We start from the raw sequence: 15734 nt of genomic DNA, 5'->3' as shown, positions 1-15734 counted from the left end.
CATTCACAGTTCTTCATGGCTGAGGAAGCCTCAGGAAACTTACAATCATGGCCAAAGGCATCTCTTCACAGGGCAGCAGGAGAATGAGTGCAAGCAGGAGAAATGCCAGACACTTATAAAACCATTACATCTTGTGAGAACTCACTATCGGGAGGAGGCCCAGCATGCGGGAAAGTGCCCCCATGATCCAGTCACTTCCCACTGAGTCCCTTCCACGACACATGGAGATTATGGGAACTACAATTCAAGATGAGATTTGGATAGGGACACAGCTAAACCATATCAACAGTAGTCATATATCCAGAAACTCATAAAGTTACACTCACCCCCCCCAACACAAGTTTCAGATAAATTATAAACTTACGTATTTGTATAAGTTCACTGCATATTAGTTAGTACTCTAATAATACAGCGTAGTGGTATTTTAGTAAAAGTTTTTAAAATTTCTTTACAAATAGCTGTTTTCTAAGATAATTAAAAGCCTAAAAGGGACACTTAAACTTTTGTGTTTAATACTGATGGCTGTTAGCCAGGTGCTACGGCTTCCGAGTTCAAGATCAGCTTGGGCCACATAGTAAGACCTCATCTCAACAAAACATCAGAAAATTAGCTGGGTGTGGTGATCCTAACTACTCAAGAGATTGCGATGGGAGAATCCCTTGACCCCAGAGATCAAGGCTGCAGTGAGCTATGAACACGCCACTGCATTCCAGCCTAGGGAACAAAGCGAGATACTGTCTCAAAAAAAAAAAAAACAAAACAAAACACTAAATCTAAATCTCAACTCCACCACACAGTTAACTCAGCAACGATTTCTTTATTTGTAAAATGAGAATAAATGTCTAACTTACTGGCTTGAAGATTAACACAACACTAAATATGGATTAAACTCCTCTTACAGATCTTATTTAAAAACCAAGGAACTATGATTTCTTGGAGCTCAATATGTAAAACTATATAATAATAAAAATAAAAGGGACACAAGCTGAGCTACTTTAGTCAAGCTGAAAATTAAATATTGTTACTTGTCAAGTACTGTAGTTTCTGCCTTTTTGCCTAACAGTAGATTCCAGAGGGGAAACATGGAGACATGTTAGGCAGCCATCCAGGTTAAGAGAAAACAGGAGCCTAAACTAGACCAGTGACAGATCAGAAAAATATCTAAGAGACAAAAAACAACAAGATTTGGTGACAGACTGAATTCAGGCGCAGGCTCATGTCTGTAATCCCAGCACTTTGGGAGGCTGAGGCGGGCGGATCACTCGAAGTCAGGAGTTCCAGACCAGCCTGGCCAACATGGGGAAACCCTGTCTCTACTAAAAATACAAAAAAATTAGCCGGGCGTGGTGGCAGGTGCCTGTAATCCCAGCTATTCGGAAGGCTGAGGCACAAGAACCACCTGAATGAATCCAGGAGGCAGAGGTTGCAGTGAGCTGAGACTGTACCACGGCACTTCAGCCTGGGAGACAGGGTGAGACCCTGTCTAAAATAATATAAAATAAGCTTTTTTAAAAAAAGAAAAGGGAATGGTTTCTTTCTGGCTTTAGACACTAATAGTTCATAGTGTCTAACTATGAACAATGATGAATACAGGTTGAGTATCCCTTATCCAAAATGCCCAGGAGCAACATGTTTCAGACTTCCGATTTTTTTTTAAATATTTGCGTGTACATAATGAGGTATCTAGGGGATGGGACCCAAGTCTAAACATAAAATTTATTTATGTTTCATATACATTGTGATGGTGTCAGGCTGTCGCCCGGGCTGGAGTGCAGTGGCATGATCGCAGCTTACTGCAGCCTCAATCTCCGGCTCAAGCAATCCTCCCACCTTCTCTCAAGTAGCTGGGGACTACAGAGATGCGCCACCATACCTGGCTGATTTTTTTTATCCATAAAATTCATTGTTATGTGCCCAGCCAAAATCATTTCAAGTTTTTTTCTTCCTCACCATGTAAACCTAAATGCCATGCAGTATAACGGTTCTCTAAATTTATCCGCTTAACAGACAATTTGATTATAATATACAGGCAAGGTGTGATTAATTCTATATGACACATAAAAATCAATCCCATATCTTTTTTAGTCACATTATATATATATATTTCATCCTCTCAGATTGCTGTTAATGTACTTTAAAAACAATTATGGAATGGTCGGCTTCTCTATTAGACTGGCATTTAGCAAATCAGAAATTCCCCTTACTGTTCCCCTCATTCTTGCAATATATTACCTTTGTGAGTAATGATTAAATTATGTTAATTTCTTATTTAATTGTACTTGTGACACACTGCAAGAGAGAAAAGAAAGTATTATTAAAATATAGTTGGCTAACAACTTGACTAATGATTGGGCAAAGAATCTGAACAGACATTTCTCCAAAGATGATATATAAATGGCCAACAAATGAAAAGACGCTCACATCCAGCAATCCCATTTCTATATATCCAAAGAAACTGAAATCATAATGTCAAGGAGATATCTGCACTTCCATGTTCACTGCAGCACTAGTCACAATAGCCAAGATACAGAATCAACCTAAATGTCCATCAACAGATGAATAGGAAAAAAAAAAAAGGTGGTATATATACAATGTAATACTATTTGGCTTTTTTTTTTTGAGATAGGTTCTTGCTCTATCGCCCAGGCTGGCGAGCAGTAGTGCCATCACGGCTCACACCTCAAGGGGTGCTTGAGGTGGAGCTCAAGCAATCCTTTCACCTGAGCCTCCCAAAGTGCTAGGATTACAGGCATGTGCCACTGAGCCGGGCCTATTCAGCCTTAAAAAAGAAGGAAATCCTGTCATTTGAAACAACATGGATGAACTTAGAGGACAACATAAAATAAGCCAGGCACAGAAAGACAAATATCACATAATCTCACTTATATGTGGAATCTAAAAAATTTGAACTCACAAAAGCAGAAAGAATAGTGGTTACCAGGGGCTGGGAGAAATGAGGAAATGTTGGTCAAAGGATACAAAGTTTGAGTTAGACAGAAAAAATAAGTTTTCGAGATCCATCACACAGCAGGGTGACTATAGTTAATAATGATATATGACAGGTATTTCAAAATAGCTAAAAGAATAAATTTCAAATGTCTTGCTGGAAAAATTAAAGGAGGTGACCATATGTTAATTAGCTTGGTTTAATCATTCCACATTGTGTGTGTGTGTGTGTGTGTGTGTATATACATATATATCAAAAACGACATTGTACCCCATAAATGTATACAATTATGATTTGCCAATTAAAAATATTAATTGAGCTAGGCATAGTGTCTGAAGGCTGAGGTGGGAGGATCATTTGAGCTCAGGAGTTTGGGGCCAGCCTGGGCAATGTAACAAGATCCCATCTCTTAAAAAAGAAAAAGATGGCCAGGCACGGTGGTTCATGCTTGTAATCCCAGCACTTTGGGAGGCCGAGGAGGGTGGATCACCTGAGGTCAGGAGTTCGAGACCAGCCTGGCCAACATGGTGAAACCCCATCTCTATTAAAAATGTAAAAAACTAGCCAGGCGTGGTGGTGGGCACCTGTAATCCCAGCTACTCCAGAGGCTGAGGCAGGAGAATCGCTTGAACCCGGGAGGCAGAGGCTGCAGTGAGCCGAGGTCGCGCCACTGCACTCCAGTGTGGGCGACAAGAAAAAAAGAAAAAGATGCTCAACATCACTAATTATTAGGAAAATGTAAATAAAAAAACACAATGAGATATCACCTCACACCTATTAGAATGGCTACCATTAAAAACACTGAAAAAAAGTGTTGTCAAGGATTATGGAAAAATGGGAACCCTTGTGTACTGTGGGTAGGAATGTAAAATGGTACAGCTAGATAGAAAATAGAAAGCAGGATCTCAAAGACATAGCTGCACACCCATGTTCATAGCAGCACTACTCATGATACCCAAGAAGTGGAAGCAACCAGTGTCCAATCAAAAGATGAATGGATAAACAAAATGTGGTACACACATACTGTGGAATATTATTCAGCCTTAAAAAGGAGGGAAACACTGAAACATGACACAATATGGATGAACCTTGAAGACATTATGTTGAAGGAAGTCAGACACAAAATGGCAAATACTGTATGATTCCAGTTCTGTGAGGTATCTAGAGTAGTGAAACTTACAGAGACAGAAAGTAGAATAGTGGTTGCGGGGCCTAGGGGCAGACGGGAATTAGAAAGTTGTTGTTTAATGGGTGTAAAGTTACAGTTTAACAAAATGAAAACATTCTGGAGATTAGTTGCACAACAACAGGAATACACTTAACACTACTGACTTAGAAATGGCTAAGATGTAGCCAGGAATGGTGGCACATACCTGTAATTCAAACTTCTCCAGAGGCTGAGCCAAGTGAACCTGGGAGGCGGAGGTTGCACCACTGCACTCCAGCCTGGGTGACAGAGGGAGACCCTGTCTCAAAAAAGGACAGGACAGGACAGGACACGAAAGGAAAAGAAAAGGCTAAGATGGTACATTTTATGTTGCGTGTTTTTTAACCACAATTACAATTTTGAAAAAAAAATGGCTAAAATGTTTGCGTATGTACAGAGCTAACAATTTTGGTCCCTGACTTTTCTTGATCTATGAAAAGTCAGAGAAACATCTGCTCTTCAACTTAAAACTTTCAAAAACTACCTCGATAGTTGGGTAACTAGAAGGGTTGAACTTCCTCAAGGAAAGTTACTCTATACAAGGATGGGCAGCAGTGACTACCCTGTTAAATATTATAAGGTAAAAAATCAAAAGACTACTTTGTGATTCGTAAAATCAACATGAAATTCAAATATCAGTGTCCATAGGAAGGTTTTAATGAACACAGTCATCCCACTTGTTAGCATATTGTCTATGGCTGCACTTTACCACACAAACACAAGCAGCTGTCATAGTTGTGACAACTCTTTTAAAACAGTTTAGGCCAGGTGTGGTGGCTCACACTTGTAATCCCAGCACTTTGGGAAGCCAAGACTGGTGGATTGCTTGAGCTCAGGAATTCAAAAACAGTCTGAGTAACATGGTGAAACCCATCTCTACAAAAAATATAAAAATTAGCCAGGCAAGGTGAGAGGATTGCTTGAGGCTTGGAGGTCAAGGCTGCAATGAGCTGAGATCATGCCACTGTACTCCAGGCTGGGTGACAGAGTGAGACCCTGTCTCAAAAAAAAAAAAAGTTTGCTGACTCATGCTCTATATCTTATCCCAAAATAAGGAATTAGATGCAGAGCAGAAATAAAATGAAGTAAATTCAAAAAAGAATACCAACAAATTAAAATGTTGATTCAATGATTTTTTTAAAATAAAAAGCCATAGACTTTTCTGTGCCTTTTTATTTTATTTCTACCCCCAAGCCATCTACATATACACCCAGGCACATGCACACATGCCTTGTTTAATACCTTTAGTATCTGGAGTAAGCCTCAGTTTTAAGATAAACTTTCAGCCAGGCGCAGTGGCTCACGTCTGTAATCCTAACACTTTGGGAGGCTAACGCGGGCGGACTGCCAGAGCTCAGGAGTTCGCGACCAACCTAGGCAACATGGTGAAATGCCGTCTCTACTAAAATACAAAAAATTAGCCAGGTGTGGCAGCGTGTGCTTGTAGTCCCAGCTACTTGGGAGGCTGAGGCAGGAGAAATGCTTGAACCCAGGAGGTGAAGGTTGCAGTGAGCCGAGATCGCGCCACTGCACTACAGCCTGGGTGAGAGTGAGACACTGTCTCAAAAAAAAAAAAAAAAAAAAAAAAAGATAAACTTTCATTAGTTATTAAGCTCTTTGAGAACTCTTAATAAACATAGGATTTATACAACTATTCAGTTATACAGCTTTGTCTTCTCAAATAACTGGACTGAAAGTTATTTTTACTTCATACAATTTAGAAAAGGCATCCTATAAAAGTTAAATTATACAATAAAATTATTGAGAACTAATGATAAAAAGTTTGCATCACTTTTAACACTTTCTTAAAAGCAAGCTCAAGGGGGTAGAGATAGGGGTTGTAATCTATCATGTGAGCTTTCAAAGATAACTAAAATGCTTGCTTAAATCAAGAAGTTTTAGACAGTGTTCTAACTGGCCATGTACGTTTGTTTTAGCCAGTTAACTTATTAACATAAAATTTAAGGAAGAACAGAATTTGCTAAATACTAATATACTTAAAACGACATATTTAATATATTTATTTTGGCTTTATAATAGCAAACAGAGATAACTACTATAAGTTGATCCTAGCAAAGAGGCTACCATACTAAGGTATACTTATCTAAAAAATATTGCAAACCTTCAAATTTCAGATGGCAGCATTTGGAGGACAGTATGAAATAACGTAATCCCTCTTAAAAATCCCAATCATTTTTTTCTCAAGCTAGAGAAGAAAATTAGTCCAAAGAAATTTCAGTAATCTTAACATAAAAACTATCACACTCCTTGTAGTTTGTAAATACTATAGTAAGCATTGGCAGTAATGAGCAGGAGTAACAAGTCCAAAATGAGATTTAAGATTGTTTTAATTTTTAAAACAAGTCACAAATAGAAACAGTAATAAACACGTGGAAAACTGCTTAATCTCTTGGTAATCAAATATATGTAGTAAGTAAAATAACATGTAATACCACCCCTACTTAACAAGCCAAACACTTCCTAAAAATACTACGAGAGCAGTAATGTTTCCATTAAACTGATTCATATGTATGTTGCTAGTGGCACTCGAAAGTTACAACTCGTACAATACAGTAACATCTATAAAGACATTCATATTTTTTGACTAAATAACTCAATCAATAAATTGAAACAGTAACTACAATACATAAGATGAAATTTTCCAAAGGCAAAAGGGTGTTATACTGTATGAGCAACTCTAAAAGTCTGTTTCGAAAGCTAAAACATTTTTTATATTAAACTACTGCTCAAAGGGTTATAATTTAAAAGAAGCAAAGTGACTAAAGACGTGTATCACATTTTTACTTACAGGACAAAGAATTGAGTACAGAGCTGAGAAAATACCCAGCATTAAAAAAATAGGATATATATATATATATATACATATACACACACACACACACACATATTATATATAATGTTATTTCATGAAAAGCTGTCTTTTAAAAATATATTGTAATGCTCTGAAGATTTTATTTGAATCCAAACTTAACTTACATTGGTACTAGCCGGTTGCCAAAAAAACTTTTAAAATAACAGTAATCTGGCTGGGCATGGTGGCTCACGCCTGTAATCCCAGCACTTTGGGAGGCAGGGGCGGGCAGATCTCCCGAGGTCAGGGGTTTGAGACCAGCCTGGACAACAAGGCAAAACCCTGTCTTTACTAAAAATTCAAAAATTAGCTGGGCGTGGTAGCACACAAGTCCCAGCTAACTCGGGAGGCTGAGGCAGGAGAATCGCTTGAATCTGGGAGGCAGAGGTTGCAGTGAACCGAGATCCTACCACTGCACTCCAGCCTGGGCAACACAGTGAGACTCTGTCTCAAAAACAAACAACAACAACAACAACAAAACCGGTTATCTTCAAGGCATCAAAGGCAAAAATAGTTCTGCTTTCAATTAAACCTACAATTCCAGATGGTTAACTGCTTCACAAGTTGGTCCTATTCAAACTCTGTATATAACCTAGTGGTCCCCAACCTTTTTGGCACCAGTGGCCAGTTTCATGGAAGACAATTTTTTCATGGACCAGGGGTAGGGTGGGGTGGGGTGGGGTGGAGTGGAGATGGTTTCAGATGAAACTGTTACACTTCAAATCATCAGGCATTAGTTAGATTCTCATAAGGAGCGAGCGACCTAGATCCCTCGCATGTGCAGTTCACAATAGGGTCCACGCTCCTCTGAGAATCTAATGCCACGGATGATCTGACAAGAGGTGGAGCTCAGGCGGGAATGCTCACTGGCCTCCCGCTGTGTGGCTCGTTCCTCACAGGCCAGCGACCAGTACGGGTATACGGCCCTGGTGTTGCGGACCCCTGATATAACCAACTGATAACTTAAACAAAAGGAAGATAAAGAGAGTGAGAGAAGAAGAGCGTGGTTAAGAGGAGAAAAAGATTCAAATTCACCCAAAATTTCAAAGCCAATTAAAGTATTAAAAATAAAAGCAAACAAGGACTTTCTCCTTCCAGTAATGGTGATCAGGTCATCAAACCAATCTTCTGGCTGAAGAAACTTGAAATGTTGAACTAAGCTTAAAAAAAGACAACTCTACTTCTAGAGATCAGGCAGTAAAGAAATGGGGCCAGAATTCACTAAGTCCCCAGAAGTGAGTCTGGTATACCAGGTTTCTTCTCCCCTACAGGCATCTGCTGATTTAAGCAGTGACTGTGAGGCTGGGAAGCTAAGCAAAACATCTGACAGCCTCACTGGGTTAGCCAGACAAAAATGAGACCCTGAGCCTCCCCCAAACTCTAGGTTGGGATCTCAACCTCAGAGCAAAAGAAATACAATTAAAGCCCAGCTTCAAATAATCTCAATCCTTAAAAGTGAATTAAGAAAAGCAGATTTATAGGGCCCCTATATTTCTGTCAAAATTAAATGTAAATTTTATGTCATGGAAGACTACCATTATTCTAGGCCTCAAATTATTTCTATAGTTTTTCACATCAAATGTCTCATACACAATTAAAAAAACCCCAGAAATCCAAGAAAATAACACAAATAAAATGCAAATGAAACATGGAACAAGACCCAAAGGGATCTAGATAATTAAGTTATCAGACACAGACTCTCAAATAAGTATGCTGAGTAGTAAGACTGAGAACTTTAGCAGAAAACCTGAAACTAAAGAGAATAAAATTGAAATTCTAGAACCCAAAAGTAAAATAAACTAAAGAACTCAGTGTATGAGTCTGATGACATATTAGACACAGCCTAAGAGAATTAATGAACTGGAAGATTGGTCAGAAAAATTATCTTTAAAAATGCACACAGGAATAAAAAGATAAAACATACAAAAAAGGATGTAAGAAACATATGGCAAATTTAAGAATGTTTAATACATGTATAACTGGAGTACCAGGAGGAAAGAAGATGACAGAAGCACTATCTGAAGTGATATAGTCTGAGAATTTTCCAAAACTGACGAACGCGCTCATCAGTCCTGTGCAACAGAACTTTCTATTCTATTGATAGAATGATGGAAATGTTCTCCATCTGCCAATACAGTAACTAATAGAAACATTTGGCTACTGAGAACTTAAAATGTGAGGAATTGAATTTTTAACTTTTTAAGTGTTAATTGGTATCAATAGTTACATGCAGCTACTGGCTGGCACTGGGCAGTGCAGTCCTACCTCACAGATATAAGAAGTCCTACAAACACCAAGCTGAACAAATAAAAGATCGCACCTAGACACATCACAGTAAAACTGCTGAAAACCAAATATAAACACCCCCACTCCGACAAAAAACAAAAAGTGACCAGAGATCTACAAGCTAGATTACAGTCAAAGGAGCAACAATAAGACTGATAGTTGACTTCTCAACAGAAACTCTGGAAATCAGGTCTCAAGGGCACTGTGCACAGCTGCAACATGACAAATGAAAAAACTGCCAACCAAGATTTCTGTATCCAGCTCCTTCTCCCCAAAAAAACCCCTTCAAGAATAAAAATGAAAAAAAGGCATTATCAGATAAGCAAAAAAGAATTCCTCAACAGATAGGCCCAAATAGAGAAAAAAAAAAAAAAAAAGAGAAAGTATTTTCAGAGAGAGACAATCAACCCAGCTAGAAGCCTGGAAATGCACTAAAGATTGAAGAAAAAACTGAGTATATAAACAAATTTAAATGTATAATTACTGAATAAAACACTAATGATAATATCTTGTGGGGAGTTAAAATAGAGAACTAAACTATCTGGCAATAGTATATAATTCTGGAGAGGGAAATGTACAATTAATGTTTTCTAACATTGCTGCACTGACCAGAAAGAGAAAAAAGTGCTAACTTATATCACACTTTAACACAGAAAGGAAGCATATTGTAATCTCTAGGATAAATATTAAAAACAAATTTAAAAAAAGATGGTCTAACTATTAAGCCAAGTTGGGGGGTGGGGGGTATTTGGAACAAAAAATAATAATAATCCCAAAAGCAGCAGAAAAGGAGAATAAGAGAAAGTTCAAACAGGATAAACAGAAATCATTTATTAGGAATATCAATTTAAACCTAAATATATCAGCAAGTATATTAAATGTAAATGTACTAAATGTTCCAATTAAAGAACAAACATGGTCAAACTAGTTTCTTTAAACTAATATATGCAACTTACAAGATATAGCTAAAACTTGAAAGCTGAAAGAATGGAAAAAGCTGTAGCATGCAAACACCAAATGAAAGTTAGTATATCTGTCTTAACACTAGATTAAGAACACTACAAGGTAAAATGCAATACTGAGATAAAGAGGGACACGTCACAATAATAAAAAGTTTGATTCACCAGGTAGATTTAAAAAAACCTTGACTTGTCGGCACTTTAACATAATCAAAATATATAAAACAAAAACTGACAAATTAAACAGAGAAACAGACAAATGTTATAATCATTTGGGGATATTTTAACAAACCTTTGAATAGGAGCAAACAAATGCAAAAGCAGTAACAATTTAAAACAGAAACAAACCTGATAGAACATATTATACCACATCTAACAACTGTAGCCTATAAATATTTCGTTGTTGTACACAAGGAATGTTTACCCAAAAAGACCATATGTTGAACTATAAAGCAAGTCTCGAATTTCCAAGAACTTAAGTCTTAGGGATTTAAATCTTACTAGAGTGGAGTCAAGTCAGAAATCAGGGCTGAGCATGGTGGCTCACACCTGTAATCCCAGCTACTCGGGAAGGATTTGCTTGAACGCAGAATCGCTTGAAACCAGAGGCAGAGGTTGCAGTGAGCCAAGATTACGCCACTACTCCAGCCTGGGCAACAAATCGAGACTCTGTCTCTGAATGAATGAATGAATGAAGGCACGAATGGACAAAGGGGTCAGTAGTGACAAACTTTACTGAAAGTAAGGAAATGATATCAAATGGCAAATGGACAAGTAAGGTTAGTATAAAAACTATAAGATGTATGTATTTTCCTTATCTCAGTTTCATCAAAAGATATATTTGGGAGGCCAAGGTGGGAGGATCACTTGAGGTCGGGAATTCAAGACCAGCCCAGTCAACACAGTGAAACTCCATCTCTACTAAAATACAAAAAATTAGCTGGGTGTGGTGGCACATGCCTGTAATCCCTACTCGTGAAGCTGAGGCATGAGAATTGTTTGAACCCAGGAGGCAGAGGTTGCATTGAGCCAAGATCACACCACTGCACTCCAGACTGGGCAGAAGAATGGGACTCTCCCTCCAAAAAAAAAGGGGGGGAAGGGGTGAAGATGGAATAGTAGAGCTATACAGGACTAAAGTTTCTATATATTGCAGGAACTAATGTAGCTATGAAGTAGACTCTGACAAGCTAAGATATATAAATGTAAACCCTACAGTAATCACTAGAAATTCAAATATAGTTTTAAAATGATTAAAGAAATTAAAATGTTACACTGGAAAATACTCATGTAATGCAAAAGACAGCAGTAGAGGAGGGAAAGAGGACAAAAGAAAAATGAGACCTATAGAAAACAAAACAGAAAATGGCAGACAAATTTAACCCTATCAGTAACACTAAATGTGAATGGATTAAATAATACACTCAAGAGGCAGAGATTACCAGATTGGGTTTTAAAAGAATAAGATCCAATTAAATGCTGTCTACTTAAGACATATTTTAGATTCAAAAATACAAATGGGACAGGATAAGAGTAAATGGATGGAAAAAAACATACCATGCAAAAGAGCTGGCATGAATATACTAGTATCAGACAAACTTTTAAAAACTGATGTTTTGAGAGGTCAAGAGAAACATTTTAAAACAAGGGTCAATTTATTAGGAAGATATGACAATTATAATCATTTGCATTTTATGACAGAGCCCCAAATTACATGAAGCAAAACTGACAAAATTAAAGGGAGAAATAGACAAGCCAAGAACAATAGTTGGAAGAACTAAATGGCCCACTTTCAGTAACGAATAGAACAACTAGGCAGAAGATCAATAAGGAAACAGAAAACAAACAATATAATCAACTAGATGGAAAAGATAGCTAGAGAACATTCTGCCCAACAACACAATACACATTTTTCTAAAAAAGCACACATGGAACATTCTCCAGGATAGATGATCTATGCTACACCATAAAACAAGCATCAACAAACTGAAAAGGACAAAAAGGATATAAAGTATGTTCTCTCACCACAATAGAATTAAATTAGAACTCAGTAACAGAAAAAAAATCGGGAAATTCACAAATATGTAGAAATTAACATATTCCTAAATAAATAATGGGTCAAATGAAATAAAAAGAAAAATTAGAAAATACTCGAGATGAATAAAAACAAAAAGGCAACATATCACAACTTATGGAATGAACTAAATCAGTGCTTAGAGGGAAATTTACAGCTATAATGCCTATATTAAAAACAGAAAATATAGGAAAACATTTTCATGAACTTGAGATAAGAAAAGGCTTCTTAAATACCATAAAGAGAAGACAAAAGCAGGCCACAGAATAGGGGGAAAAGTTTTTAATAAAAAATAAGACTTCTCATCCAAAATACAAAAAGAATGCCTTCAAATATGGTTTTTAAAAGACAAACACAAAAGACAAATGAACAAAAGAGTTGAACAAACACTTCACAAAGGATAATGAAAAGGCCAATAAACTTTATGAGAAAGTGGTAAACATCCTTAGTCATCAGGGAAATAAAAAATTAAAACCACAGATACCATCTTACAGCCAGGCACGGTGGCTCACACCTATAATCCCAGCACTTTGGGTGGCCAAGATGGGCAGATCACTTGAGGCCAGGAGTTCGAGACCAGCCTGGCCAACATGGTGAAACCCGTCTCTAACAAAAATACAAAAATTAACCAGGTGTGGAGATGCACGCATGTAGTCCTAGCTACTGGGGAGGCTGAGGCAGGAGAATCGTTAGAATCCAGGAGGCAGAGGTTGCAGTGAGCCGAAATCGCACCACTGCGACAGAGCAAAACACCGACTATTTAAAAAAAAAAAAAAAAAAAAAAGGCCAGGCACAGTGGTTCACACCTGTAATCCCAGCACTTTGGGAGGCCAAGGTGGGTGGATCACGAGGTCAGGAGTTCGAGGCCAGCCTGGTCAACACGGTGAAACCCTGTCTCTACTAAAAATACAAAAATTAGCTGGGCATGGTGGCGGGCACCTGTAATCCCAGCTACTCGGGAGGCTGACGCAGGAGAATCATTTGAACCCGGGAAGCGAAGGTTGCAGTGACCCAAGATTGTGCCATGGCACTCCAGCCTGGGCAACAGGGTGAGACTCTGTCTCAAAAAAAAGACAAATAAAACAAAAAACAAATATAATGTATGAAGAGACAGGTATACACGTGTTCATAATACCATTATTAATATTTTGTCAAGTGGAAACAATCCAAATGTCAATCAACAAAGTACAAAATGTAGTACATTCACACAAAGTAATATAGTGCAATGAAAATTACAGTTTCAGAAAATAATGTGGATGAATCTTACAAACAATATGTGGGGCAAAAGTATCTAGATACAAAATATATACTGCGTGGATCCATTCATATAAAACTCAAAAACAGGCATAACTAAATCAGAATAATGGTTACTTTGGGGAGCATGGAGAAGGTAGTGACTGATGGAGAGTGTTTGAAGTGCTGGCAATATTCTATTTCTTGTCTCAGTGGTCGTTACACAGGTCAGAGTTTATAATAACTTACTGAGCACTACTTTGTGCACCTTTTCTGTATGTGTTATGCTTCAATATGAAAGATAAAATATCATATAAAATTTAGAAATAAAATCAGTTGAATCACACTGAAATTAGAGTACTTGAACTTCAGAAAGCAGTAACTTTGAAAGACTTTTACTCATTAAAGTATCATAAAGAGCCAGGCATGCTGAAGTGTGCCTGTAGTCCTAGCTATTTAGGAGGCAGAGGTGGGAAGATCACTTGAGCCCAGGTGTTCAAGGCTGCAGTGAGCTATGACTGCGCCACTATACTCCAGCCGGGACAACGGAGTGAGACTCTGGAAGAATGTAATCCTTTTGTAGTTCCTAAGTGTGATGACTGGGTGCTCACACACCAGAGGTGCCTCTCTCAAACCTTGTTATGACATAGGCATATGACCCATCTGACAAGAAAATAAAAAAATAAAATATAAAGAAAAACTGGTATTGAATTCAATAAAAGCATAAAACTTTATACAATGGAAAATATTCAAATATATAAAAGAAAAAATATGATGGTGGAAATAGTTTCACCAAATGTAACAAGAATTAACATCACTACCATATATTCTCATGTCTAAGATACAAACGTCAAGAAAAATTGACTTTGGGCTCTTGATAAAAATATTAAGTTCAATCTCACTACCAATCAAGACATACCAACTGAAACAAGATACCATTTAACAGCAGTTAAACTGGAGGAAAACTGTGTAACTCCCTTCTCTAGGGAGTACTTTATTCATAACCTCTGTGGCAGAAATACAATTTCCTTCCTTCCCACTTCTCCTTTTCAGAAAACTTTATTTCACAGCACTGGAAACAGTTGATCAATGATCCACAAGAGAACAATGCTACTGTGATTCCTGAAATTTCCAGTTTCTACTTCAGTAGGCCTCCTTAAGTCCTAACTGGGGTCTAAGGGATATCCAGCTCTATAACCTTCTACTACTAATAAATCTGTTTTGCTTAAGTTAATTTCTAGCAACCAAATGGCCAACGAATATAACACCTTGATATAGCTTATCTCAGAAGCTGAAAACTGGCAACTTGGGTTGTTTTATCTAACCCACAAGGTGTTCTTCAAAAGTATAAATTAAATGTTAGAAATTATCCTTCTTCACTAGACTGTGACCAAGCTCCTAGAAAGCAAGGACTAACTTCATCATATTTATCTGTTTCCTCATTACTAGGCTTCAGGTCCAAAAATACTTGCTGAATGAACAAACTATGCCAATAAGGTTTCTATAAAACTCTACAGCTCTGACAACTGATTCATCTCAGAGAACAATAGACTAAAATCCCAGTTATCCCACTAAGAAAACAACAGTGGCAATAGAGATTAAATGACATAAAAATACTGGCCCCCTTTGCCCAGTAAGCCAAATCTTTAAAATGTAAAAAACAAAAAGTAATTCGCAGTTGTGATCATAGCACAGTACAGCCTTTCAACTTCTGGGCTCAAATGATCCTCCTGCCTCAGCCTTCCAAGTAGCTGGGACTACACGCATGCTCCACTGCACCTGGCTTATGTTTTAACTATCACTATTATGTGTGGATATAATGATACTTTAGAATTTAAATGTTTTCCTCTCTGTTTATGTGGCAAAGAATAGGGACTAAATACTATCGGAATAAATGTTCCTTAGAGCCACAGCATGCTTGACTTAGATGATCTGTTTCTCCAGCCTGTTGAAGAACTGTAGGTCACAGATGTAGATTTCGAATGATATCCTAAATTGCTGCTTTCATCATCTTAGTGCCTGTAATTTTCTGTGGCTTTAGAATTGATCACATGTATGAGACATGGTTATACCATTTAAGCATCAAGCACTAGATTTGGATTAGCAGTGTTTATACTTTATATTGGTATGCAGTCATTCCTTTTTTTTTTGAGACG

At 37.6% G+C, this 15734-nt stretch overlaps 1 protein-coding gene and 1 pseudogene across 3 annotated transcripts in view; one reads left to right on the top strand and one right to left on the bottom strand.

Moving 5' to 3' along the window:
• Positions 1-15734, bottom strand: part of TLK1 (tousled like kinase 1) — a 176792-nt gene that overhangs the window by 147728 nt on the left and 13330 nt on the right. The gene's annotated exons all lie outside the window — the stretch shown is intronic.
• Positions 14150-14247, top strand: LOC116809962 (small nucleolar RNA U13; annotated as a pseudogene).

Source organism: Hylobates moloch, unplaced genomic scaffold (assembly GCF_009828535.3).
Source record: "Hylobates moloch isolate HMO894 unplaced genomic scaffold, HMol_V3 SCAFFOLD_1, whole genome shotgun sequence".
In the NCBI taxonomy this organism is placed as follows: domain Eukaryota; kingdom Metazoa; phylum Chordata; class Mammalia; order Primates; family Hylobatidae; genus Hylobates; species Hylobates moloch.
Note: the sequence above shows the minus strand (reverse complement) of the source record. Positions and strands in the feature narration are given on the sequence as shown.